Raw genomic sequence first — 24,599 nt, forward strand, 5'->3', positions numbered from 1 at the left:
ATCTTATTGACTGGAAGGGTTATGGCCCTGAGGAACGTTCATGGACCAATGCTTCTGATGTCCATGCTCCTGCCTTGGTCCGGAGATTCCATTCCAAGTTTCCTCAAAAGCCAAAGAAGTGTCCTGGGGCCACTCCTAAAGGGGGGGGTGCTGTCACGATCCGGGTATCTGGACGCCATTTCTTACCTATCAGATGCCTCCTAAGGCTGGCTCAGCGCTCCAGGACCGGATCCCATCTGTTATCCTGATGTGCACATTCCCGCATCCTCTCCTGTCTCTCTGGACGCAGTCACAGTAACGCCTTATACATCTGGCATGGCGTCTCCCGCGGCCTCCGCCGCCGTCCCTGAGCTTCTGCATTCAGAGTGGCGATTACGTCAGCCGCGGCCTCCGCTGTGTCCGCGTGGTCGGATGTGCATCTGTCAGCCTGGCGTCTCCTGTCTCCGGTGGCCGGCGCCGCCATTACTGTTTTCCAGACCACATGGATTACATTCCAAACTTCCCTCCAAGTGTCTGCATGGGCGCAGCCATCTTGGATTCTGTCAGCTGATCATTCCTACCAATCCGTTGTCAGTATTATTAATTTGCATAATTGCCTAGCCAATGCCTTCCTTGCTGCAGGTATAAATAGGTTGTGCCTGAGCAAGGAAGGCGTCAGTGCTTTGGTTGTCAAACCTAGTTCCAGTTTGTCTCTCTTCTGTGAATGTCTTCCAGGTTCCAGCTCCTGTCTCCAGACTTCTGCTATAGAGACCCGCACCAGCATTCCATCTGCGGTGTAGCCTGACTCTCCGATCCATTCTGGACTCACCTGTTTCCAGCTACAACATCACCTGCTTCCAGCTCAGCTTCCAGCAGTGTACAGCTTCTCTTAAAGGGCCGGTGTCCTTTCTGCAGTTTACCACTCTCCACCGGTATTATTATTTCTCCGCTCTCAAATTCTACATTTCATCTACATTGCATCGCTCTCAAGCTTTATTTATTATTTAACTGGTTCCAGCCAGTATCCACTCCGTGCCAACACCTGTCTGGTTCTAACCAGTACCCACAGCAGCATTTTATCTACAGCAGTCCAGCTTTCCCTGGAACACCAGCTGGTACGACCCTGGGCTTTCCTCATTGCTACAGTTGAGCCTGGTAAGGACTTTCCAACTTGCAGATAATAAGAACTGTCTCATACCACCAGAGCTCTGTGGCCCCTGCCACCCTGTAGTACCCAGGAACTGTATTATTATTTCTCTGCTGATTTTTATGTTACTTTTTACTGCTACTGTGATGCATGGAGTTTGTCATAAATAAATATCATTGACTTTTACTCAAGTTGTCGTGGTCACGCCTTCGGGCGGTTTCTCTTCATGTTACTTACATGTCCAGGGGTCTGATACAACCTCCCAGGTTCCGGTACATCTCAGCCCCTACAACTGAGGCTGCCTTCCGTCAGCTCAGGCCCTCAGTTGTGACAGTTTGGAATTATAACAACTGACACTGCACAATTAATAGTTTGTTGATTACCAGACATTTTTTCTTACCTTTCATTACATCTCTACAGCTGTAAATCCAGATAGAAAGAATCTGCATGCACAAGTTGCCACTGGGAATCATTTATACAAGGTCTTAAGCATGTACATAGAATGCAGGAATACACTGTCTGAGATTATCTGGTTTAAAAAGAAGTCCATTGTAAAACAGGATATATATGTAGGTGAGCTAAGCTGAGATTGATAACTCAATTCTTAAACATAACATGCTTTGATTCTCTTCATCTTGAATGCATTTCGTTTTTAAACCAGCTTGAAAAGCAAATGGATTTCAAGTCCATCACCTTAACCACTCGGCCACAACTACCTTAATGTTGTTTCACTGACAAGCTGTGTGCAAAATCAATGTTTTCATTTTTTGGTAGCTTTTACATTAAGTTAAACTTTGGAAAATGTAAAAGCTACTTTAGTTTAATGGAAAATAAAGTTATCAAGGACAAATGAGCTTAGATTTCTACATGCATAAAAAGCAGTACGTAGCTGGCAGGATTTGAACATGCGCGGGGAAACCACAATAGATTTCAAGTCCATCGCCTTAACCACACGGCCACAACTACCTGACCTTGATTGGATGGTGCTACGTGGAAATCAAAACATTTTTCCTGTTGGCAGCAATAGCTGATGCATTTTATTTTCATTTGCTTCAATATTAATATATAAACTTTGTGAAATATAATAGCTAGTATAGTTTAATGTCAAATTTAGGTGTCAAGGAGTTTTGATCTTGTACTAAATTAATTAGAAATCAGAGCCTTTAACATCACACCATGCCAACACTAGTGCTCATGAACTGTATTGTACATTTTACGGACATTTTATCAAATAATAATCATTTTAAATATATTAGGTTTACCATTGGTCTATTCCACAGGTTCTCAAACTCGGTCCTCAGAACCCCACACAGTGCATGTTTTGCAGGTCTCCTCACAGAACCACAAGTAAATAATTAGCTCCACAAGTGGACCTTAAAAAATGTGTCAGTGAGTAATGAATACACCTGTGCACCTGCTGGGTTACCTGCAAAACATGCACTGTGTGGGGTTCTGAGGACTGAGTTTGAGAACCTATGGTCAATTCCTTAATAAAGTTTGGAATTATAACAACTGACACTGCACAATTAATATTTTGTTGATTACCAGACATTTTTTCTTACCTTTCATTACATCTCTACAGCTGTAAATCCAGATAGAAAGAATCTGCATGCACAAGCTGCCACTGGGAAACATTTATACAAGGTCACAATCATGTACATAGAATGCAGGAAGACACTGTCTGAGATTATCTGGTTTAAAAAGAAATCCATTGTAAAACAGGATATATAGGTAGGTGAGCTAAGCTGAGATTGATATCTCAATTCTTAAACATAAGATGCTTTGATTCTCTTTATTTTGAATGCATTTCGTTTTTAAACCAGCTTGAAAAGCAAATGGATTTCAAGTCCATCACCTTAACCACTCGGCCACAGCTACCTTAATGTTGTTTCTTTAACAAGCTGTATGCAAAATCAATGTTTTCCTTTTTTGGTAGCTTCTACATTAAGTTAAACTTTGGGAAATGTAAAAGCTACATTAGTTTCATGGAAAATATAGTTATCAAGGACAAATGAGCATAGCTTTCTACATGCATAAAAAGCAGTACGTAGATGGTAAGATTTGAACCTGCGCGAGGAAATCCCAATTGATTTCAAGCCAATTGCCTCAACCACTTGGCCACATATACCTGACCTTGATTGGATAGTGCTACGTGGAAATCAATTTTTTTTTCCTGTTGGCATCAATAGCTGATGCATTTTATTTTCATTTGCTTCAATATTAATATATAAACTTTGTGAAATATAATAGCTAGTATAGTTTAATGTCAAATTTAGGTGTCAAGGACTTTTGATCTTGTACTAAATTAATTAGAAATCAGAGCCTTTAACATCACACCATGCCAACACTAGTGCTCATGAACTGTATTGTACATTTTACGGACATTTTATCAAATAATAATCATTTAAAATATATTAGGTTTACCATTGGTCTATTCCACAGGTTCTCAAACTCGGTCCTCAGAACCCCACACAGTGTATGTTTTGCAGGTCTCCTCACAGAACCACAAGTAAATAATTAGCTCCACAAGTGGACCTTTAAAAATGTGTCAGTGAGTAATTAATACACCTGTGCACCTGCTGGGTTACCTGCAAAACATGCACTGTGTGGGGTCCTGAGGACTGAGTTTGAGAACCTATGGTCAATTCCTTAATAAAGTTTGGAATTATAACAACTGACACTGCACAATTAATAGTTTGTTGATTACCAGACATTTTTTCTTACCTTTCATTACATCTCTACAGCTGTAAATCCAGATAGAAAGAATCTGCATGCACAAGTTGCCACTGGAAACATTTAAACAAGGTCACAATCATGTACATAGAATGCAGGAAGACACTGTCTGAGATTATCTGGTTTAAAAAGAAGTCCATTGTAAAACAGGATATATATGTAGGTGAGCTAAGCTGAGATTGATAACTCAATTCTTAAACATAACATGCTTTGATTCTCTTCATCTTGAATGCATTTTGTTTTTAAACCAGCTTGAAAAGCAAACGTAGCTGACAGGATTTGAACCTGTGCAGAGATACCCCAATGGATTTCAAGTCCATCGCCTTAACCACTCGGCCACAGCTACCTTAATGTTGTTTCTTTAACAAGCTGTGTGCAAAATCAATGTTTTCCTTTTTTGGTAGCTTCTACATTAAGTTAAACTTTGGGAAATGTAAAAGCTACATTAGTTTCATGGAAAATAAAGTTATCAAGGACAAATGAGCTTAGCTTTCTACATGCATAAAAAGCAGTACGTAGATGGTAAGATTTGAACCTGCGCGGGGAAACCCCAATGGATTTCGAGCCCATTGCCTCAACCACTTGGCCACATATACCTGACCTCGATTGGACGGTGCTACGTGGAAATCAAAACATTTTTCCTATTGGCAGAAATATCTGATGCATTTTATTTTAATTTGCTTCAATATTAATATATAAACTTTGTGAAATATAATAGCTAGTATAGTTTAAGGGTCAAATATAAGTGTCAATGACTTTTGATCTTGTACTAAATTAATTAGAAATCGGAGCCTTTAACATCACACCATGCCAACACCAGTGCTCATGAACCATATTGCACATTTTACGGACATTTTATCAAATAATAATCATTTAAAATATATTAGGTATTTCATTGGTCTATTCCTTAATAAAGTTTGGAATTATAACAACTGACACTGCACAATTAATAGTTTGTTGATTACCAGACATTTTTTCTTACCTTTCATTACATCTCTACAGCTGTAAATCCAGATAGAAACAATCTGCATGCACAAGTTGCCACTGGGAATCATTTATACAAAGTCTTAAGCATGTACATAGAATGCAGGAATACACTGTCTGAGATTATCTGGTTTAAAAAGAAGTCCATTGTAAAACAGGATATATATGTAGGTGAGCTAAGCTGAGATTGATAACTTAATTCTTAAACATAACATGCTTTGATTCTCTTCATCTTGAATGCATTTCGTTTTTAAACCAGCTTGAAAAGCAAACATAGCTGACAGGATTTGAACCTGTGCAGGGATACCCCAATGGATTTCAAGTACATCACCTTAGCCACTCGGCCACAGCTACCTTAATGTTGTTTCTTTAACAAGCTGTGTGCAAAATCAATGTTTTCCTTTTTTGGTAGCTTCTACATTAAGTTAAACTTTGGGAAATGTAAAAGCTACATTAGTTTCATGGAAAATAAAGTTATCAAGGACAAATGAGCTTAGCTTTCTACATGCATAAAAAGCAGTACGTAGATGGCAAGATTTGAAACTGCGCGGGGAAACCCCAATGGATTTCAAGCCCATTGCCTCAACCACTTGGCCACATATACCTGACCTTGATTGGATGGTGCTACTTGGAAATCAAAACATTTTTCCTGTTGGCAGCAATAGCTGATGCATTTTATTTTCATTTGCTTCAATATTAATATATAAACTTTGTGAAATATAATAGCTAGTATAGTTTAATGTCAAATTTAGGTGTCAAGGACTTTTGATCTTGTACTAAATGAATTAGAAATCAGAGCCTTTAACATCACACCATGCCAACACTAGTGCTCATGAACTGTATTGTACATTTTACGGACATTTTATCAAATAATAATCATTTAAAATATATTAGGTTTACCATTGGTCTATTCCACAGGTTCTCAAACTCGGTCCTCAGAACCCCACACAGTGCATGTTTTGCAGGTCTCCTCACAGAACCACAAATAAATAATTAGCTCCACAAGTGGACCTTTTAAAATGTGTCAGTGAGTAATTAATACACCTGTGCACCTGCTGGGTTACCTGCAAAACATGCACTGTGTGGGGTCCTGAGAACTGAGTTTGAGAACCTATGGTCAATTCCTTAATAAAGTTTGGAAATATAACAACTGACACTGCACAATTAATAGTTTGTTGATTACCAGACATTTTTTCTTACCTTTCATTACATCTCTACAGCTGTAAATCCAGATAGAAAGAATCTGCATGCACAAGTTGCCACTGGGAAACATTTATACAAGGTCACAATCATGTACATAGAATGCAGGAAGACACTGTCTGAGATTATCTGGTTTAAAAAGAAGTCCATTGTAAAACAGGATATATATGTAGGTGAGCTAAGCTGAGATTGATAACTCAATTCTTAAACATAACATGCTTTGATTCTCTTCATCTTGAATGCATTTAGTTTTTAAACCAGCTTGAAAAGCAAACGTAGCTGACAGGATTTGAACCTGTGCAGAGATACCCCAATGGATTTCAAGTCAATCGCCTTAACCACTCAGCCACAGCTACCTTAATGTTGTTTCTTTAACAAGCTGTGTGCAAAATCAATGTTTTTCTTTTTTGGTAGCTTCTACATTAAGTTAAACTTTGGGAAATGTAAAAGCTACATTAGTTTCATGGAAAATAAAGTTATCAAGGACAAATGATCTTAGCTTTCTACATGCATAAAAAGCAGTACGTAGATGGCAAGATTTGAACCTGCGCGGGGAAACCCCAATGGATTTCAAGCCCATTGCCTCAACCACTTGGCCACATATACCTGACCTCGATTGGACGGTGCTACGTGGAAATCAAAACATTTTTCCTATTGGCAGAAATATCTAATGCATTTTATTTTAATTTGCTTCAATATTAATATATAAACTTTGTGAAATATAATAGCTAGTATAGTTTAAGGGTCAAATATAAGTGTCAAGGACTTTTGATCTTGTACTAAATTAATTAGAAATCGGAGCCTTTAACATCACACCATGCCAACACCAGTGCTCATGAACCATATTGCACATTTTACGGACATTTTATCAAATAATAATCATTTAAAATATATTAGGTATTTCATTGGTCTATTCCTTAATAAAGTTTGGAATTATAACAACTGACACTGCACAATTAATAGTTTGTTGATTACCAGACATTTTTTCTTACCTTTCATTACATCTCTACAGCTATAAATCCAGATAGAAAGAATCTGCATGCACAAGTTGCCACTGGGAATCATTTATACAAAGTCTTAAGCATGTACATAGAATGCAGGAATACACTGTCTGAGATTATCTGGTTTAAAAAGAAGTCCATTGTAAAACAGGATATATATGTAGGTGAGCTAAGCTGAGATTGATAACTCAATTCTTAAACATAACATGCTTTGATTCTCTTCATCTTGAATGCATTTCGTTTTTAAACCAGCTTGAAAAGCAAATGGATTTCAAGTCCATCACCTTAACCACTCGGCCACAACTACCTTAATGTTGTTTCACTGACAAGCTGTGTGCAAAATCAATGTTTTCATTTTTTGGTAGCTTTTACATTAAGTTAAACTTTGGAAAATGTAAAAGCTACTTTAGTTTAATGGAAAATAAAGTTATCAAGGACAAATGAGCTTAGATTTCTACATGCATAAAAAGCAGTACGTAGCTGGCAGGATTTGAACCTGTGCGGGGAAACCCCAATGGATTTCAAATCCATCGCCTTAACCACTCGGCCACAACTATTTGACCGTGATTGGATGGTGCTACGTGGAAATCAAACCATTTTTCCTGTTGGCAGCAATAGCTGATGCATTTTATTTTCATTTGCTTCAATATTAATAAATAAACTTTGTGAAATATAATAGCTAGTATAGTTTAATGTCAAATTTAGGTGTCAAGGACTTTTGATCTTGTACTAAATTAATTAGAAATCAGAGCCTTTAACATCACACCATGCCAACACTAGTGCTCATGAACTGTATTGTACATTTTACGGACATTTTATCAAATAATAATCATTTAAAATATATTAGGTTTTCCATTGGTTTATTCCACAGGTTCTCAAACTCGGTCCTCAGAACCCCACACAGTGCATGTTTTGCAGGTCTCCTCACAGAACCACAAGTAAATAATTAGTTCCACAAGTGGACCTTTTAAAATGTGTCAGTGAGTAATTAATACACCTGTGCACCTGCTGGGTTACCTTCAAAACATGCACTGTGTGGGGTCCTGAGGACTGAGTTTGAGAACCTATGGTCAATTCCTTAATAAAGTTTGGAATTATAACAACTGACACTGCTCAATTAATAGTTTGTTGATTACCAGACATTTTTTCTTACCTTTCATTACATCTCTACAGCTGTAAATCCAGATAGAAAGAATCTGCATGCACAAGTTGCCACTGGGAAACATTTATACAAGGTCACAATCATGTACATAGAATGCAGGATGACACTGTCTGAGATTATCTGGTTTAAAAAAAGAAGTCCATTGTAAAACAGGATATATGTGTAGGTGAGCTAAGCTGAGATTGATATCTCAATTCTTAAACATAACATGCTTTGATTCTCTTCATCTTGAATGCATTTAGTTTTTAAACCAGCTTGAAAAGCAAACGTAGCTGACAGGATTTGAACCTGTGCAGGGATACCCCAATGGATTTCAAGTCCATCGCCTTAAGCTACCACAGCTACCTTAATGTTGTTTCTTTAACAAGCTGTGTGCAAAATCAATGTTTTCCTTTTTTGGTAGCTTCTACATTAAGTTAAACTTTGGGAAATGTAAAAGCTACATTAGTTTCATGGAAAATAAAGTTATCAAGGACAAATGAGCTTAGCTTTCTACATGCATAAAAAGCAGTACGTAGATGGCAAGATTTGAACCTGCGCGTGGAAACCCCAATGGATTTCAAGCCCATTGCCTCAACCACTTGGCCACATATACCTGACCTTGATTGGATGGTGCTACTTGGAAATCAAAACATTTTTCCTGTTGGCAGAAATATCTGATGCATTTTATTTTAATTTGCTTCAATATTAATATATAAACTTTGTGAAATATAATAGCTAGTATAGTTTAAGGGTCAAATATAAGTGTCAAGGACTTTTGATCTTGTACTAAATTAATTAGAAATTGGAGCCTTTAACATCACACCATGCCAACACCAGTGCTCATGAACCATATTGCACATTTTACGGACATTTTATCAAATAATAATCATTTAAAATATATTAGATTTTTCAATGGTCTATTCCTTAATAAAGTTTGGAATTATAACAACTGACACTGCACAATTAATAGTTTGTTGATTACCAGACATTTTTTCTTACCTTTCATTACATCTCTACAGCTGTAAATCCAGATAGAAAGAATCTGCATGCACAAGTTGCCACTGGGAATCATTTATACAAGGTCTTAAGCATGTACATAGAATGCAGGAATACACTGTCTGAGATTATCTGGTTTAAAAAGAAGTCCATTGTAAAACAGGATATATATGTAGGTGAGCTAAGCTGAGATTGATAACTCAATTCTTAAACATAACATGCTTTGATTCTCTTCATCTTGAATGCATTTCGTTTTTAAACCAGCTTGAAAAGCAAATGGATTTCAAGTCCATCACCTTAACCACTCGGCCACAACTACCTTAATGTTGTTTCACTGACAAGCTGTGTGCAAAATCAATGTTTTAATTTTTTGGTAGCTTTTACGTTAAGTTAAACGTTGGAAAATGTAAAAGCTACTTTAGTTTAATGGAAAATAAAGTTATCAAGGACGAATGAGCTTAGATTTCTACATGCTTAAAAAGCAGTACGTAGCTGGCAGGATTTGAACCTGCGCGGGGAAACACCAATGGATTTCAAGTCCCTCGCCTTAACCACTCGGCCACAACTACCTAACCTTGATTGGATGGTGCTACGTGGAAATCAAAACATTTTTCCTGTTGGCAGAAATAGCTGATGCATTTTATTTTCATTTGCTTCAATATTAATATATAAACTTTGTGAAATATAATAGCTAGTATAGTTTAATGTCAAATTTAGGTGTCAAGCACTTTTGATCTTGTACTAAATTAATTAGAAATCAGATCCTTTAACATCACACCATGCCAACATCAGTGCTCATGAACTGTATTGTACATTTTACGGACATTTTATCAAATAATAATCATTTAAAATATATTAGGTTTTTCATTGGTCTATTCCACAGGTTCTCAAACTCGGTCCTCAGAACCCCACACAGTGCATGTTTTGCAGGTCTCCTCGCAGAACCACAAGTAAATAATTAGCTCCACAAGTGGACTTCTTAAAATGTGTCAATGAGTAATTAATACGCCTGTGCACCTGCTGGGTTACCTGCAAAACATGCACTGTGTGGGGTCCTGAGGACTGAGTTTGAGAACCTATGGTCTATTCCTTAATAAAGTTTGGAATTATATCAACTGACACTGCACAATTAATAGTTTGTTGATTACCAGACATTTTTTCTTACCTTTCATTACATCTCTACAGCTGTAAATCCAGATAGAAAGAATCTGCATGCACAAGTTGCCACTGGGAATCATTTATACAAGCTCACAAGCATGTTCATAGAATGCAGGAAGACACTGTCTGAGATTATCTGGTTTAAAAAGAAGTCCATTGTAAAACAGGATATATATGTAGGTGAGCTCAGCTGAGATTGATAACTCAATTCTTAAACATAAGATGCTTTGATTCTCTTCATCTTGAATGCATTTCGTTTTTAAACCAGCTTGAAAAGCAAATGGATTTCAAGTCCATCACCTTAACCACTCGGCCACAACTACCTTAATGTTGTTTCACTGACAAGCTGTGTGCAAAATCAATGTTTTCATTTTTTGGTAGCTTTTACATTAAGTTAAACTTTGGAAAATGTAAAAGCTACTTTAGTTTAATGGAAAATAAAGTTATCAAGGACAAATGAGCTTAGATTTCTACATGCATAAAAAGCAGTACGTAGCTGGAAGGATTTGAACCTGCGCGGGGAAACCCTAATGGATTTCAAGTCCATTGCCTTAACCACTCAGCCACAACTACCTGACCTTGATTGAGTGGTGCTACGTGGAAATCAAAACATTTTTCCTGTTGGCAGCAATAGCTGATGCATTTTATTTTCATTTGCTTCAATATTAATATATAAACTTTGTGAAATATAATAGCTAGTATAGTTTAATGTCAAATTTAGGTGTAAAGGACTTTTGATCTTGTACTAAATTAATTAGAAATCAGAGCCTTTAACATCACACCATGCCAACACTAGTGGTCATGAACTGTATTGTACATTTTACGGAAATTTTATCAAATAATAATCATTTAAAATATATTAGGTTTACCATTGGTCTATTCCACAGGTTCTCAAACTCGGTCCTCAGAACCCCACACAGTGCATGTTTTGCAGGTCTCCTCACAGAACCACAAATAAATAATTAGCTCCACAAGTGGACCTTTTAAAATGTGTCAGTGAGTAATTAATACACCTGTGCACCTGCTGGGTTACCTGCAAAACATGCACTGTGTGGGGTCCCGAGGACTTAGTTTGAGAACCTATGGTCAATTCCTTAATAAAGTTTGGAATTATAATAACTGACACTGCACAATTAATAGTTTGTTGATTACCAGACATTTTTTCTTACCTTTCATTACATCTCTACAGCTGTAAATCCAGATAGAAAGAATCAGATAGCACAAGTTGCCACTGGGAATCATTTATACAAGGTCTTAAGCATGTACATAGAATGCAGGAATACACAGTCTGAGATTATCTGGTTTAAAAAGAAGTCCATTGTAAAACAGGATATATATGTAGGTGAGCTAAGCTGAGATTGATAACTCAATTCTTAAACATAACATGCTTTGATTCTCTTCATCTTGAATGCATTTAGTTTTTAAACCAGCTTGAAAAGCAAATGGATATCAAGTCCATCACCTTAACCACTCAGCCACAACTACCTTAATGTTGTTTCACTGACAAGCTGTGTGCAAAATCAATGTTTTCATTTTTTGGTAGCTATTACGTTAAGTTAAACTTTGGAAAATGTAAAAGCTACTTTAGTTTAATGGAAAATAAAGTTATCAAGGACAAATTAGCTTAGATTTCTACATGCATAAAAAGCAGTACATAGCTGGCAGGATTTGAACCTGCGTGGGGAAACCCCAATGGATTTCAAGTCCATCGCCTTAATCACTCGGCCACAACTACCTGACCTTTATTGGCTGGTGCTACGTGGAAATCAAAACATTTTTCTTGTTGGCAGCAATAGCTGATGCATTTTATTTTCATTTGCTTCAATATTAATATATAAACTTTGTGAAATATAATAGCTAGTATAGTTTAATGTCAAATTTAGGTGTCAAGGACTTTTGATCTTGTACTAAATTAATTAGAAATCAGAGCCTTTAACATCACACCATGCCAACACCAGTGCTCATGAACCATATTGCACATTTTACGGACATTTTATCAAATAATAATCATTTAAAATATATTAGGTTTTTCATTGGTCTATTCCTTAATAAAGTTTGGAATTATAACAACTGACACTGCACAATTAATAGTTTGTTGATTACCAGACATATTTTCTTACCTTTCATTACATCTCTACAGCTGTAAATCCAGATAGAAAGAATCTGCATGCACAAGTTGCCACTGGGAATCATTTATACAAGGTCTTAAGCATGTACATAGAATGTAGGAATACACTGTCTGAGATTATCTGGTTTAAAAAGAAGTCCATTGTAAAAAAGGATATATATGTAGGTGAGCTCAGTTGAGATTGATAACTCAATTCTTAAACATAACATGCTTTGATTCTCTTCATCTTGAATGCATTTCGTTTTTAAACCAGCTTGAAAAGCAAATGGATTTCAAGTCCATCACTTTAACCACTCGGCCACAACTACCTTAATGTTGTTTCACTGACAAGCTGTGTGCAAAATCAATGTTTTCATTTTTTGGTAGCTTTTACATTAAGTTAAACTTTGGAAAATGTAAAAGCTACTTTAGTTTAATGGAAAATAAAGTTATCAAGGACAAATGAGCTTAGATTTCTACATGCATAAAAAGCAGTACGTAGCTGGCAGAATTTGAACCTGCGCTGGGAAACCCCAATGAATTTCAAGTCCATCGCCTTAACCGCTCGGCCACAACTACCTGACCTTGATTGGATGGTGCTACGTGGAAATCAAATTTTTTTTCCTGTTGGCAGCAATAGCTGATGCATTTTATTTTCATTTGCTTCAATATTAATATATAAACTTTGTGAAATATAATAGCTAGTATAGTTTAATGTCAAATTTAGGTGTCAAGGACTTTTGATCTTGTACTAAATTAATTAGAAATCAGAGCCTTTAACATCACACCATGCCAACACCAGTGCTCATGAACCATATTGCACATTTTACGGACATTTTATCAAATAATAATCATTTAAAATATATTAGGTTTTTCATTGGTCTATTCCTTAATAAAGTTTGGAATTATAACAACTGACACTGCACAATTAATAGTTTGTTGATTACCAGACATTTTTTCTTACCTTTCATTACATCTCTACAGCTGTAAATCCAGATAGAAAGAATCTGCATGCACAAGTTGCCACTGGGAATCATTTATACAAGGTCTTAAGCATGTACATAGAATGCAGGAATACACTGTCTGAGATTATCTGGTTTAAAAAGAAGTCCATTGTAAAAAAGGATATATATGTAGGTGAGCTCAGTTGAGATTGATAACTCAATTCTTAAACATAACATGCTTTGATTCTCTTCATCTTGAATGCATTTCGTTTTTAAACCAGCTTGAAAAGCAAATGGATTTCAAGTCCATCACTTTAACCACTCGGCCACAACTACCTTAATGTTGTTTCACTGACAAGCTGTGTGCAAAATCAATGTTTTCATTTTTTGGTAGCTTTTACATTAAGTTAAACTTTGGAAAATGTAAAAGCTACTTTAGTTTAATGGAAAGTAAAGTTATCAAGGACAAATGAGCTTAGATTTCTACATGCATAAAAAGCAGTACGTAGCTGGCAGAATTTGAACCTGCGCGGGGAAACCCCAATGAATTTCAAGTCCATCGCCTTAACCGCTCGGCCACAACTACCTGACCTTGATTGGATGGTGCTACGTGGAAATCAAATTTTTTTTCCTGTTGGCAGCAATAGCTGATGCATTTTATTTTCATTTGCTTCAATATTAATATATAAACTTTGTGAAATATAATAGCTAGTATAGTTTAATGTCAAATTTAGGTGTCAAGGACTTTTGATCTTGTACTAAATTAATTAGAAATCAGAGCCTTTAACATCACACCATGCCAACACTAGTGCTCATGAACTGTATTGTACATTTTACGGACATTTTATCAAATAATAATCATTTAAAATATATTAGGTTTACCATTGGTCTATTCCACAGGTTCTCAAACTCGGTCCTCAGAACCCCACACAGTGCATGTTTTGCAGGTCTCCTCACAGAACCACAAGTAAATAATTAGTTCCACAAGTGGACCTTTTAAAATGTGTCAGTGAGTAATTAATACACCTGTGCACCTGCTGGGTTACCTGCAAAACATGCACTGTGTGGGGTCCTGAGGACTGAGTTTGAGAACCTATGGTCAATTCCTTAATAAAGTTTGGAATTATAACAACTGACACTGCTCAATTAATAGTTTGTTGATTACCATACATTTTTTCTTACCTTTCATAACATCTCTACAGCTGTAAATCCAGATAGAAAGAATCTGCATGCACAAGTTGCCACTGGGAATCATTTATACAAGGTCACAAGCATGTTCATAGAATGCAGGAAGACACTGTCTGAGATTATCTGGTTTAAAAAGAAGTCCATTGTAAAACAGGATATATATGTAGGTGAACTAAGTTGAGATTGATAACTCAATTCTTAAACATAACATGCTTTGATTCTCTTCATCTTGAATGCATTTCGTTTTTAAACCAGCTTGAAAAGCAAATGGATTTCAAGTCCATCACCTTAACCACTCGGCCACAACTACCTTAATGTTGTTTCACTGACAAGCTGTGTGCAAAATCAATGTTTTCATTTTTTGGTAGCTTTTACATTAAGTTAAACTTTGGAAAATGTAAAAGCTACTTTAGTTTAATGGAAAATAAAGTTATCAAGGACAAATGAGCTTAGATTTCTACATGCATAAAAAGCAGTACGTAGCTGGCAGAATTTGAACCTGCGCGGGGAAACCCCAATGGATTTCAAGTCCATCGTCTTAACCACTCGGCCACAACTACCTGACCTTGATTGGATGGTGCTACGTGGAAATCAAAACATATTTCCTGTTGGCAGCAATAGCTGATGCATTTTATTTTCATTTGCTTCAATATTACTATATAAACTTTGTGAAATATAATAGCTAGTATAGTTTAATGTCAAATTTAGGTGTCAAGGACTTTTGATCTTGTACTAAATTAATTAGAAATCAGAGCCTTTAACATCACACCATGCCAACACTAGTGCTCATGAACTGTATTGTACATTTTACGGACATTTTATCAAATAATAATCATTTAAAATATATTAGGTTTACCATTGGTCTATTCCACAGGTTCTCAAACTCGGTCCTCAGAACCCCACACAGTGCATGTTTTGCAGGTCTCCTCACAGAACCACAAATAAATAATTAGCTCCACAAGTGGACCTTTTAAAATGTGTCAGTGAGTAATTAATACACCTGTACACCTGCTGGGATACCTGCAAAACATGCACTGTGTGGGGTCCTGAGGACTGAGTTTGAGAACCTATGGTCAATTCCTTAATAAAGTTTGGAATTATAATAACTGACACTGCACAATTAATAGTTTGTTGATTACCAGACATTTTTTCTTACCTTTCATTACATCTCTACAGCTGTAAATCCAGATAGAAAGAATCAGCATTGTCAAAGTCAGAAAAATATCCCCATACACGTTGCCATATTTGCACCGCACACTGGTCCGTGCTGCGCATGCGTACGCTCTCCCGTGAAGGCGCATACCCGCAATAGCGTGCACTCGCAGGCGCGGTATGCGTATTTACGGTAGAGTTTATGTAGTCGTAGCGTGCGACTCATTCGTTACATATTTTCACAATTAATGTAGTTTATAGATCATGATCCCTTTGATAGTTTCTGAAAGTTTGGTTAATATAGAAGGTCCCTGTTTAAAGTAATCCCTCTTTGTATTGTACGAAGGGTCTAACAGGAATCATACAGCAGTGTTTGGTACCCATCGGAAGAGTATTTAATTAGCAATATTCCGGTGTTGGTTTGGAGCGTATTAATCGCTCGTGCGAATAGTTATGGACATAAGAAGTTTATGTCCATTTCTACTATTTACTCATACTCAGGTATGCGGCGGGAAACCTAGTTCCCCACCCACCTGAGCTGTTTGAAATCGTCACAGCCCACCTGTATGAATCAACCTATGACCTTTTGTTGTGATACAGGGTCGAATTCCTTCATCCAATGGACAATGGGATTGTAGGGACTATGAGATTGCATTGTGTGTGGGGCATAAATAGGCAGGCCGACCACATCCAGCTCTCACTCTTCAACGGTTCTCATTGCTGAAAATCGGGTGCTGGATGTCCAGGCGCATGCGATCGTTTACCCTGTGCGTAAGTTTCTCTCCGTATTCATTGTCTTTCTGTGAGCCAATCTCTCTCATCTCTCTCCGTCTCTCTCTCTCTCTCTCTTTCCCTTCTCTTTCTCTCGTATCTCCCCTAGACTAGTATTGTATTGTATTAGATAGTATTGTATTTTGGTTAGGAAGTCTTTGTTATATTGTAGTGTATCATTTGTACTGTTATCCCCTTTTTACAAGTATACTAGATATAATACAGTTAATAGGCTTTGGACCCTAAACCAGTATCTGTGTATTTCCTATAGTGTTAAGTGTTCACTTGAGCGTCGGTGACGCTCAAGCAGCTTTGTAGTTAGTCAGGTTACACAAGGTTGCACTTACACCCTGTATTCACATTAAGGTATTCCGTGTATTTCATTGGTATAAGGTTTAGACATAAAGGTATAGCGTTGTGAGCGTCTGCGCCGCTGGTGATCTCCTCGTGGTCTCGAGCGTCCGCTACGCCATAGCGAATCATTACTCTAGTCATAGCCAATAACGTATCCTGTGATCACTGGGCCGTGAGCGAACGTGACGCTTGAGCGTCTCGCCTACGGCTGAGCGATCGTTACGCAACTAGCGTACCATTACGGTACTTCTTAAGTAAACAGCGTACAGTGTTCTTAGACTTCATAAAGGGTTGTTTATACGACAAGGGAATTTAGCATTGTCAATTGGGGGCTCGTCCTATCCTTCTCATATCTGCACTAGGTAGATCAGCAGACATTATCCCCCCAGCAAAGGGTGGGAGGTTGTCTCGCAGTGCTGACGGGATAAGCGTCTGCTTCGCTTAGATAAAGAGTGCTGAAGGAATCCGGGAACCGGAAGTAAGAACAAAACGCTTGTGTCTTTTAAAACTGTTTTATTTCTCTTCTGTCTTACGTATACACGCACGCATACATTTATCTGCATTTCTTTTTCAAATTTCGTATATCACTATTCCTGTTTGCCAAGTTTTATAGTTGATAGAAAGTGCTAAAAGAGATTTGCTGTTATTTCATAGTAGAGGTAATAGTTAAAGTATAGAACAACACACGGTTTGTCTAGGAGATAAGACAGTCAGTGTGGTGTGCGGTAGATGATCAGGGATCACCTACATTGATAAAGGTAGAAATTGTGTTACGGTGGATCTTTGTTTTGCGTACACGTGTCCCTAACAAAAGACTTGCGTACGCAATCCAAACGGCAGACGCACGCAGCGTACATTACGCAACGTAGCGTCTGGTTACGCAACGTAGCTCAAGTCACGAAAAGTTGAATTAGCGCAAAGCGATAATTAGCGCAAAGGCGATAAGTAACGCGACGCGGTAAATAACGCAAATCTATTTTTGGAAAAATCTGAAATTTAGTTTAACAGATCCTGCTCCTAATTGGTAACACAGTTGGACTGAAGACAATTTCTGCGCAGAAATAGGTATAGAAACAAAGTGTACATGTGTTGAGTGAGTGTGTTTTTATTACATAAGTTTATATAACTTAAGAGGTTGAACCAAAAGGAAAGTCGGGTACTCGTCAAGGGACACACGTGTAAGTGACATATACGGTGGCTAGGGAGGCATCCTTGGTTAAATAATATTTGAGCATTAGAGTATAGCGGACCATAAGGTAACAGACCAGGAGGTCATAAGGTAACAGACCAGGAGGTCATAAGGTAACAGACCAGGAGGTCATTAACAGACGGTAACAGACCAGGAGGTCATAAGGTAACAGGTAAAATAGACAAAGAGGTCCGCTATAAAAGTCCAGTGGCACAACCCCTGGGGGCGTTGGTGCAGAACCCATATAGGCCATAAGCTCTTGCTGAAGGAATCGCGGCCGGAAACATCGATTCCATTGATCTTTCAGTACATGACAAGTAGTGCTTATGTACTGAACGATTGGACCGCACGTAATTGTGTGCAGTAGTTAGTAATCTGACCTAATACCATTAGAGTAAAGTGGTCACAAACGCTATCTGTACATTCTGACGTGATTTGTGTAATTTTTTATTTTTAAAGGGAAGTTCGCTGGTCACTCAGGAACTATCTAACAACCCCAACTTTACTGGAAAGAGTAAGTGTCCTTCGGGTAACCCTCATATGTTCCAGTAAACAGAAGGTTCACAGGGGCCCTGGGTTGGGTACAGCAGCTCTGGTTACAGTTATTGCAGTACTGGCCAACGTGGGCGAGAAGTAAGTGGGGTACTTGGTAAACCGCCACCGCCGGCCTGCCCAGGACATCTTGGTTTGTTTGTAAGGGTTCGCTGAAAACCTTGAGATAAAGATCCAAGGAGGAATAAGCAACACCTGCAGAATTATGGGGGCCAGTTGTTCAGGTAGGGGGCGATCAACCTCGGTTCGGGTTGATTCAGAGAACCGACCCGTTGGGTCGGCAAGGTACATCATGTGTGAAAAATACGGAAGTCACACAGAATCTTTATGTGATGAATGGGAGAGAATGACTGTACAAGACAGGGACAAAGTCCCAAGAATAGGTAGCTTCAGTCCAGACGTGTTACAAAATTTAAGGAGGAGGATATGTCTCATTGAACCAACAAAGAGACGAAGTAAACATTATGATTATGTGCAGTTAGGGCAACAGGAAGGTGAATTACAAAGAGATTCAATTGACTTTTCTGAATCTTATCTTGAGAGGAGAGACATGGCATCGGGGAGGATTATGATTGCGGAGAAAAGCACAAGGTTGAACAATAAAAACGCTCTTAGCAACTGTACTATAGATTATAAGAATAAGTGTAATAACTGTAACAATGATTATTGTAATACTGTTGAATGTACAACTATTAACCTATGCAAGTTGCACCCCATGTCAAACTTCCCTCAGGAATACAAACAAGAAAGTGAGCCCAGAATGATGTCAGCACCTCTTCCAGCAACCATCACAAAAGCCATCCAGGTGGACGCGACCAAATTGGTAAAGGCAATAATCAAACCCCCTAACGGAGGGTCAGGTGAGGTCGTGTCCACAGGTACGTACAATGTTTTATATCACACACAAACAGATGTACCCCAAAATATAAGACCAACACAAGATGATGTAACTGAGCTCGATCTGGCCAGGGTGATCTCAGTCCCCAATGGGAAGACTGACGATCAGGGAATCATTCCCGTCAAGGACAGTGCAATGCGCTGTCTCTGGTCCCGGACCGAATTGAGATCAATTGTGTCTGAATTTCCTGATCCTAGGAAAAATCTAGTCAAATGTCAAAAGTTTATTAAAGAACTAGGAAACGCCACAGAACCCACCAACAAAGAATGGCGGACAGTGCTGAGGGCATGTTTGCCCTCCAGTGTTGACCCTGAAAAATTCATTGCTGATTGTAAATTAAACACGGAGGTACCTTGTATGGAAGAACACAATCAGGAATGTATTAGGCAGATTAACCGACAGTTAGGAATATATTTCCCAGCTGCTGTCAAGTGGAATGACATCCTCTCCATAAGGCAAAACGAAAGGGAAAATGTTTCTAATTATTTCAATCGAGCACTGCAAATAATGGCTAGAAACACTGGGATCGCAGACATCAAGGCAAATGCACAACATAAAGAAATAGCGGTTAAGGTATTAATGAATGGTTTAAAAGATGAATTAAAAACAAGGGTACAGACCACCAACCCAAACTGGAGAGATATCTCGGTGACCGCGCTAAGAGAGGCCGTCATCAATCATGATCAGAATATCACCAGATACAGAGAGTCACAAAGAGATGAGTTAATGGCAGCAAAAATACAGGCCCAAAACACAAGACCACCCCAACAAAAGCCCCACACCCCTGTGAGAAATCCAGATATGGAAGTCTGTTACAATTGTCATAAAAAGGGACACTTTGCAAGAGATTGTAGATCAAGAGAAAGACAACACCATAATCATAAAATCCAAGGAATCAGGGAAGTACAGGGGAAACGATTGATGATGATGAGCATCCGAGCGTTTGAGGAGGCATCAAATCAACCAAAACCTCAGGTCATTGACACGTGGAGAAAGCCCAGGATTTGTTATCATTGTAGGAGAGAAGGGCATTATGCTAGCAACTGTAATAACCCACATAAAGTTAGACCCCCTAGACCAAGAAATGAGCAAAATTACAATACACACCATTATAATCAGGGATCACATAGGCAGGAAAGGTGATTATTAGGAATAGAGGCAAGCCTGAGGTAACGGTTAATGAAGTGGGAGGTCATTCACTGAAGACACAGGAATGACCAGGTGAAAAGTTGTAAATGTATTTGTGAAAAATGTTTTTTTTTTCTCTCTCTCTCTCTATCCCCATCTCTGACTAGTATTGGTAAGAATTCACACATTGCATATCCACTTGGTCCTTGCAGAAGTCTACCAAACCCCAGCATGACCTCCGCCACAATGTATTTCTGGCCAGATACAGACAGTGGAGTAATGCAGGTGCTGGTGGGGAGGGACTGCTCAAGGAGACCAGTAGACACATAGATATGACAGCCTAATAAGTCTGACAATGTTTTTCTAATGCTAACAAGGTTTTCTCAATGTTGACAATGTTTAAAAATGTTTTGTTTCTCTTTTCTTATTGATGGTTATTGTCGAGTTAGGTAATGTATATATGCACATGAATTGTTCTCTATCTTTTTTTTTCTTTTAGTGCTTTCTCTCTCTTCTCACTCATGTTTCCATGGTTTAAAGATGGTATGTCACCCCTCAGTTGGACCAATGGTAATGCCAGATTTTTACTCTTTATAGAAAGATCGTCGGTTGGGAATGAACATTGCATCACCAGAATGTTCGTTTGGAAGACTGAGAGACAGCACCTTTGAGAGGACAGCAGAACAAGAAGAACAACAAGACGAGAGAACTTATTATCGTAACAAGTTCTCTCCCCCTCAAACTGTTTTCTTATGCCCCCTTTACAAATGTCTTCTTTTCTCCTCCTGTAAGATGGACTTGCCCCAAGAGACTGTGATATGGATTTTCCCGTTAACCATGATGTTGGCCAGAGCAGTCTGTTTCGGTGAGAGTACCAGTGAGGTCGAGAAAGGATCCAGAAAGGTCCTGATGACAGAGACGGAGGTGTAAATTTCCAATAGCAACCCAATCACCAAGCAAAGGCGAGTACCGGGCACGATCTAACAACCATGTTATCTGTAAACATTTTCTTTGAAGGATTGTTAGTTTAAAAAGAAAACTGTATCTGTAGGCTCTGTAACTATAATGCCAATCCAGTTTTAATATCCATATGGACCGGCATCCATTGAGTGACTATCACTCTTTAGTGGGTAATGTGTTAAACCAAACAGATTGTTGGGTATGCTCTCAAGTACCTCAGGGTCATAGCAAATCAGGGCTAGTACCATTTCCTTTAACGTTAGGGGAGGTACTTGAGCTAAGTGGTGGGAGACCGGTGGACCGGAGATTTAACATCTCCAGCCCTCCTAGTTTGAAGCTCCACCAATACCATGTGGATAGGTCCCTCTTATGTTTTAATATCTCCAACCCCCGTAAGCCGGGAAATTGGGAAGTGTCATGGAGCAACCTTACCATGACCTTTTCACACAGAGCAGATAGAATGCCTACAGATACAGAGCTTGTACGCCACATAGCCAGTAGAGGAAAATCTTTCCGGTATCGATATACCTTAGGAAATAGGATTACTAGAGTTGGAGAGGTATCACCAGGATACTGTGCACATATCGTACAAACTGATACGTGCATTAAGCAGATGGAAGAATTAGGGTCAGGAGATTTCACCTGGAAGGTTTGTAACATGGTAATGTCCTTCTCCGTCCCATATGTTCTCCCCGATGACGCATATTTCATATGCGGGAGAAAGGCGTACAAGTGGCTTGCCCCAAACTCTGAAGGATTGTGTTATATTGGAAAAGTATTGCCTGAAGTGATGACTGTAACACATGACAAAATGAAAGACATACACCGTGGTGCCCAAGCTCCTTATACTCACACTCATTACGAGCACCGAGTTAAAAGACAACTGTCAGAAAGGTTAGAGCATCCGGCCTCTGATCTTATCCATGAATCCACCGGGATTCAGGTTCTGGTAGCGTTAGATTTCACTCGCACCGCTCGAGGAGTGATGAATTATAGATACATTTCCGCACTCGCCAATTTGTTAGATAATATCACTGAAATGTATGATGACACGTTTAGATACACTGGAAGAGAACTTCAAGCTTATAAAACAGAACTAGTTCAGCATAGGATGGTTCTTAATTATCTTACAGCAGTAACAGGCGGATATTGTGTTACATTGGCAACACAGTACGGCATAAAGTGTTGCACTTATATCACGAATAGCACCGAGGATCCGGTAGAGGTCATAGACCAAAAGATGGACGATATTCTGCAATTAAAGTGGGAATTTCGTCGAAGACACAATCTCACCCTTGCTGCTGTAGGTAATGAGCTGACTGGTTGGGTGTCATGGTTGAACCCGCGAAATTGGTTCTCCGGTTTAGGAGACTGGGCTCAAGGAGTCATAATGGATGTTGGAAAGTTTCTACTATGTATCTTGGGTGTCGTTATATCGATTGGATTGATATTTAGATGCGGGCAGGCTTTAATGAGGTGCAAACAAAGTACAAAAGTGATGAGCGTGAGGAGTGAGGAAACTGTAATTAACCTGGATTTGATTTATGACCCAATGATAGAAACCAGAATGTGATGAAAATGCGATTATACGGTCCGTTTCTTTCACCTGTTTTTCTGCTTTTCTCCAAGATACAAAGACCCCCTTGGACGAGGAAGTTGACGAGACGCTATACAGACAACAGACAAGCACCAAAGATGAAGTTTTGACCACTTGAGAAATGGACACTTGATGAACTTTGCCATGGATCCCCAGTTTCCCTAGTACATTTAAACTCACGCTAGCCCAACATTTTTTTGTAAATCCGATGGCTCTGACAAAGCTATTTGCTCATGCCCAAGGAGCAATACAGCGCAAAGAAGACGACTCTCAACAGATACCGAACACAACTTCGACGACAGATGTACATTTCCCTGACATAGAATATCATTGCATTTTCCATAAGTGTTCTTTATCTTCATCTCTACAACCCTCAGGTAATGACACACATAGACGATAGGGAATACAGGCACAGATATCAGCAACCACATACCTCCCCATTCATGTATCATCAACTAAAATGTGCTCCCCATTTTGTTCAAAATCCGAAAAGAGCTCGGTAAAGTTTGACAGCCCATCCACAGACCTGTACCACAGGATAAGAAGGAATTCAAATGTATACTTCGCAATACCTCGAAGCTTGATTTACAACACGTACGGCACGATGATACATGACCCTCCAAACATGGACTCATACACACATGCTTCTGCTATCACACTAGGTCATACCCTCTTCACACCTACTCCTCTCTCCTCCCTCACCCAACCATGGAAATGAATTAACCCCTGACATATATTTTTCTCCTTTTGAAATGTTTTAGAAGGTGGCAGTTATTATTGACTGCCAAAGGGTGGACTGTCAAAGTCAGAAAAATATCCCCATACACGTTGCCATATTTGCACCGCACACTGGTCCGTGCTGCGCATGCGTACGCTCTCCCGTGAAGGCGCATACCCGCAATAGCGTGCACTCGCAGGCGCGGTATGCGTATTTACGGTAGAGTTTATGTAGTCGTAGCGTGCGACTCATTCGTTACATATTTTCACAATTAATGTAGTTTATAGATCATGATCCCTTTGATAGTTTCTGAAAGTTTGGTTAATATAGAAGGTCCCTGTTTAAAGTAATCCCTCTTTGTATTGTACGAAGGGTCTAACAGGAATCATACAGCAGTGTTTGGTACCCATCGGAAGAGTATTTAATTAGCAATATTCCGGTGTTGGTTTGGAGCGTATTAATCGCTCGTGCGAATAGTTATGGACATAAGAAGTTTATGTCCATTTCTACTATTTACTCATACTCAGGTATGCGGCGGGAAACCTAGTTCCCCACCCACCTGAGCTGTTTGAAATCGTCACAGCCCACCTGTATGAATCAACCTATGACCTTTTGTTGTGATACAGGGTCGAATTCCTTCATCCAATGGACAATGGGATTGTAGGGACTATGAGATTGCATTGTGTGTGGGGCATAAAT

General features: G+C 38.7%; 10 non-coding genes across 10 annotated transcripts; all 10 read right to left on the minus strand.

Annotated features, from left to right (window-relative positions):
* Positions 1-4,123: 4,123 nt before the first annotated feature.
* Positions 4,124-4,205, minus strand: TRNAS-UGA (transfer RNA serine (anticodon UGA)). The gene has a single exon. It is a non-coding gene; the product is annotated as a tRNA-Ser (tRNA).
* A 910-nt stretch (positions 4,206-5,115) lies between these two features.
* Positions 5,116-5,197, minus strand: TRNAS-UGA (transfer RNA serine (anticodon UGA)). Its single transcript has one exon. It is a non-coding gene; the product is annotated as a tRNA-Ser (tRNA).
* A 1,120-nt stretch (positions 5,198-6,317) lies between these two features.
* On the minus strand, positions 6,318-6,399 carry TRNAS-UGA (transfer RNA serine (anticodon UGA)). The gene has a single exon. It is a non-coding gene; the product is annotated as a tRNA-Ser (tRNA).
* A 1,120-nt stretch (positions 6,400-7,519) lies between these two features.
* On the minus strand, positions 7,520-7,601 carry TRNAS-UGA (transfer RNA serine (anticodon UGA)). Its single transcript has one exon. It is a non-coding gene; the product is annotated as a tRNA-Ser (tRNA).
* A 2,070-nt stretch (positions 7,602-9,671) lies between these two features.
* Positions 9,672-9,753, minus strand: TRNAS-UGA (transfer RNA serine (anticodon UGA)). The gene has a single exon. It is a non-coding gene; the product is annotated as a tRNA-Ser (tRNA).
* A 1,080-nt stretch (positions 9,754-10,833) lies between these two features.
* On the minus strand, positions 10,834-10,915 carry TRNAS-UGA (transfer RNA serine (anticodon UGA)). Its single transcript has one exon. It is a non-coding gene; the product is annotated as a tRNA-Ser (tRNA).
* Positions 10,916-11,995: 1,080 nt separating this feature from the next.
* TRNAS-UGA (transfer RNA serine (anticodon UGA)) lies at positions 11,996-12,077 on the minus strand. The gene has a single exon. It is a non-coding gene; the product is annotated as a tRNA-Ser (tRNA).
* An 869-nt stretch (positions 12,078-12,946) lies between these two features.
* TRNAS-UGA (transfer RNA serine (anticodon UGA)) lies at positions 12,947-13,028 on the minus strand. The gene has a single exon. It is a non-coding gene; the product is annotated as a tRNA-Ser (tRNA).
* An 869-nt stretch (positions 13,029-13,897) lies between these two features.
* Positions 13,898-13,979, minus strand: TRNAS-UGA (transfer RNA serine (anticodon UGA)). Its single transcript has one exon. It is a non-coding gene; the product is annotated as a tRNA-Ser (tRNA).
* Positions 13,980-15,059: 1,080 nt separating this feature from the next.
* TRNAS-UGA (transfer RNA serine (anticodon UGA)) lies at positions 15,060-15,141 on the minus strand. The gene has a single exon. It is a non-coding gene; the product is annotated as a tRNA-Ser (tRNA).
* Positions 15,142-24,599: the final 9,458 nt, after the last annotated feature.

Source organism: Pseudophryne corroboree, chromosome 11 (genome assembly GCF_028390025.1).
Source record: "Pseudophryne corroboree isolate aPseCor3 chromosome 11, aPseCor3.hap2, whole genome shotgun sequence".
Taxonomy (NCBI): domain Eukaryota; kingdom Metazoa; phylum Chordata; class Amphibia; order Anura; family Myobatrachidae; genus Pseudophryne; species Pseudophryne corroboree.